The sequence below is a fragment of the Pseudophryne corroboree genome, chromosome 8 (genome assembly GCF_028390025.1).
Source record: "Pseudophryne corroboree isolate aPseCor3 chromosome 8, aPseCor3.hap2, whole genome shotgun sequence".
Lineage (NCBI taxonomy): Eukaryota > Metazoa > Chordata > Amphibia > Anura > Myobatrachidae > Pseudophryne > Pseudophryne corroboree.
The window spans coordinates 415,037,487-415,042,052 of NC_086451.1; the positions used below are offsets into that span (position 1 = coordinate 415,037,487).

At 41.8% G+C, this 4,566-nt stretch overlaps 1 pseudogene; it reads left to right on the plus strand.

Moving 5' to 3' along the window:
- The first annotated feature begins 4,146 nt into the window (after positions 1-4,146).
- On the plus strand, positions 4,147-4,267 carry LOC134951238 (5S ribosomal RNA; annotated as a pseudogene).
- The last annotated feature ends 299 nt before the right edge of the window (positions 4,268-4,566 follow it).

The following is a 4,566-nucleotide window of genomic DNA, read 5'->3' on the forward strand; positions in this document are numbered from 1 at the left end:
TTATATGGTGAAAATATGTAACGATTGAGTCGCACACTAGGCGCACATAAACTCTACCGTAAATGCGCATACCGTGCGCCTGCGGGTGCACATAACAGCGGGTATGCGCACGCACGGGAGAGCGCACGCATGCGCAGTCAGGACACATATGAGGTGCAAATATGGCAGTGTGCATCATGATATTTTTCTGACTTTGACAGTCCACCCTTTGGCAGTCACCAATAACTGCCACTTTCTAAAACATTTCAAAACGAGAAAAATATATGTCATGTAAATATTTCTATGGTTGGGTAGGGGAGGAGAGGAGAAGGTAGGAAAAGGGTATGACCTAGTGAGATAGCAGAAGCATGTGTGTATGAATCCATGTTTGGGGGGTCATGTATCATCGTGCCGTACGTGTTTTAAATCAAGCTTCGAGGTATTGCGAAGTATACATTTGAATTCCTTCTTATCCCGTATTAAGGGTCTGTGGATGGGCTGTCAAACTTTACCGAGCTCTTTTCGGATTTTGGTTGCAACAAAATGGGGGAGCACATTTTAGTTGACGATACATGAATGGGGGAATATGTGAATGCTGATATCTGTGCCGGTATTCCCTATCGCCTATGTGTGTGCTTTACCTGAAGGTTGTAGAGATGAAGATAAGAAACAATTATGGTAAATGCAGTGGTATTCTATGTCAGGTTAATGAACATTTGTCGGTTGAAGTCTTGTCTGGTGTCTGTTGAATGCAGTCTTCTTTGGGCTTTTGCCAGAAAGTGCGGGCAAAAAGCTTTGTCAATGTCCATAGACTTACAAAAGTGTTGGGCTAGCGTGAATTTAAAATTTCTAGGGAAACTGGGGGTCTATGGCATAGTTCATCAAATATCTGTGTATAAGGTTGTCAAAACTTCTTCTTTAATCCATCTGTTGTCTGTATACAGGATCATCAAATTCCTCGTCCAAGTGGGTCTTTTTACCTTGGAGAAAACGGAAAAACAGGTGAAAGAAACGGACCGTATAATCGCATTTTCATCACATCATTGTCTCTACCGTTGGGTCATAGATCAAATCCATTGGAATTACAATTTCCTCACTCCTTAAACTCATCACCCTAGTACTTCGTTTACACTTCGTTAAAGCCTGACCGCATCTAAATATCAAGCCAATCGATATGACAACACCTAAGATACATAGGAGAAACTTCCCAACATCCATTATGACTCCTTGAGCCCATTCTCTTAAACCAGAGAACCAATTTCACGGGTTCAACCATGACACCCAACCAGTCAGCTCATTACCCACAGCAGCAAGGGTGAGATTGTGTCTCCTGCGAAATTCCCACTTTAATTGGAGAATGTCATCCATCTTTTGGTCTATGACCTCGACCGGATCCTCGGTACTATTCGTAATATATGTGCAGCATTTCACGCCGTACTGCGTTGCCAGTGTGACACAATATCCACCTGTCACTGCCGTGAGATAATTGAGAACCATTCTATGCTGAACCAGTTCTGTTTTATAAGCTTGAAGCTCTCTTCCAGTATACCTAAAAGTGTCATCATACATTTCTGTGATATTGTCTAATAAATTTGCAAGCGCTGATATGTATTTATAATTCAACACTCCTCTGGCGGTGCGAGTGATGTCTAACGCGAGTAGAACCTGAATCCCGGTGGATTCATGGATCATGTCAGAGGCCGGATGCTCTGTTCTTTCTATCAGGTGCCGTTTAACTACGTGCTCGTAATGAGTGTGAGTATAAGGAGCTTGGGCACTGCGGTGAATGTCTTTCATTTTAGTATGTGATACAGTCATTACCTCAGGCAGTACTTTTCCAATATAACACAATCCTTCAGAGTTTGGGGCAAGCCACTTATACGCCTTCCTCCCGCATATGAAATATGCATCATCGGGGAGAACATATGGGACGGAGTAGGACATAACCATATTACACATCTTCCATGTGAAATCTCCTAACCCTAATTCTCCCATCTGTCTAGTACACGTATCAGTTTGTACGATATGTGCACAGTATCCTGGTGATACCTCTCCAACTCTCGTAATCCTACTTCCTAGGGTATACCTATATCGGAAAGCTTTTTCTCTACTGGCTATGTGGCGTATAAGCTCTGTATCTGTTGGCATTCTGTCGGCTCTGTATGAAAAGGTCATGGTTTGGTTACTCCATGACACTTCCCAATTTCCCGGCTTTCGGGGATTGGAAATGTTAAAACATATTAGGGACTTATCCACATGATATTGGTGGAGCTTCAAACTAGGAGGACTGGAGATATTAAACCTCCAGTCCACCGGTCTCCCACCCTTTAGCTCAAGTACCTCCCCTACCGTTAAAGGAAATGGTACTAGTCCTGATTTGCTATGACCTTGAGGTACTTGAGAGCATACCCAACAATCTGTTTGATTTAACACACTACCCACTAAGGAGTGATAGTCACTCAATGGATGCCGGTCCATGTGGATATTAAAACTGGATTGGCATTTCTTGATGCACCCATCCTCAACTACATTGTCACAGAGCCTACAGATACAGTTTTCTTCAGCTAACAATCCTTCACAATTCCTTCTATGGTCTGTTATCGGATCGTTTTCTGATACTCGCCTTTGCTTGTTGATTATGTTGTTCTTGGAAAACTACGCCTCCATCTCTGTCATCAGAACCCATTCCAGAACCTCTCTCGACCTCCATGGTACTCTCGCCGGAACAGACTGCTCTGGTCAACATCATGGTCAACAGAAAAATCCGGATCACAGTCTCTTGGGGCAAGTCCATCTTATAGGAGGAAATGGAGAAGAATGAGAAGGGGGAAAGAAATACTTGAGGGAGATGGGATGGGAAGTGGAGAAAAACAATAAAAGGGAACAGGGGATCGACAACTGCTTTCGATCTTGTGATTTTCAATGCTCGGGTGCCGCCTCAGTCCTCCTGGAACAGACACTCCAGTGATACAACTTCCTCTACCGTCTGTTCCTTATCACGGGACCTCTCTGGATCAGCAACCTTCTTACAATGGGACGAATGAACCCAAGTCTCTCTCTCGGCAACCTTCAATGCTGTAGTGCTAGTCAATAAGACTTGGTATGGTCCTTCCCATCTGTCAATAAGGCAACCTGAGCGTAGAAAATTCCGTATCATTACATAATCCCCAGGTTCAATGTCATGACAATTACTATCTGGTAAATCAGGAATCACCAACTTCAAATTATCATTTTGATTCCTTAGCTGTTTATTCATGTTAATCAAGTATTTTACAGTCACTTCATTGTTACACTTCAAATCATCCTGAGGGTTAATCATAACATGCGGTTGTCGACCAAACAAGATTTCAAAGGGAGACAGATTAAGAGGGGACCTGGGAGTGGTTCTGATGCTGTATAGTACAATGGGTAAAGCTTCTGGCCATGTCAATCCTGTTTCTGCCATAACTTTGCTCAGTTTATTTTTAATAGTGCTGTTCACTCTTTCCACCTTCGCACTCGCCTGTGGGCGATATGGAGTGTGCAGCTTACTATCAATTCCCATCAACTTACACATTCCCTGAAAGACATCACCTGTAAAATGGGTACCCCTATCACTTTCGATTATTCTAGGGATACCATATCTACATACAAATTCCTGCACAATTTTCTTAGCAAACACATAAATGTTTTTTCTCCTTGTGTAATGCAGAAATCCATGCTTTTTTGAAAACACCTAATTGATGATATATATGGCATATTTTCTGTCTTATTATTTCCCCACTGCCTAAAAATAATTCATGATGGGGCATTAGAGCTGGAGATGTCACTGTTTATGATATATCTTACTGCATAATCCACAGTGTATGTTTCATACATCTATTTGATATTTTGGAGACCAAATTTGGAGATCTCCCTCTCTGCATAGTTTTAAGATTAATATAATTTAGAATTAGTGTCACTTAATATTCTTAAATATCTGTGCAGAATAGATGTTTCTTCTACTTGTACTGCGACTACTTTAACCGTGAATATTTAGATGGGTATCTGAATTTTGTGTTATATCTTTGAGAAAAAAACTCCTGATTTTTTTCATCAGCTGCCTAGACACCTGTGGTCTACATAATATCGCAAATTGGCTCCTATCTGTGCCCAATTAGGACACAGTGTGACAAGGGTAAGCATAAGGTCTGCGGTCATACCCCACTGGAGATGCCCAATCTCATCTGATCTTGGAAGCCAAGCAGTGGAGGGCCGGTTTAAGTACTTGGATGGGAGACCACCAAGGAACACCCTGGTACTGCAAATATTTGCTACCCTTCCTGTCACTAAAATAGAGCACTGACTTACTTATCGGTCATGACCTATGATTCAACTACCTGCTAGGATTCAATTCCCAGTTGGGATGTACAGCAGTTTTCAAATGATGGTCATATATATATACATTGAATGAGCATTTTTTTGACCACAGGCTGTCCTATAGTTGGTGTGTCTGTTCACAAATTCACAGATTTACCCATCTCGGCCTATATTAGGTATTTGTACCTTGTAAGCTACAAACAATTTCTTTATATTTTCGCAATGTCACCATTTAAACAAATATCGGCG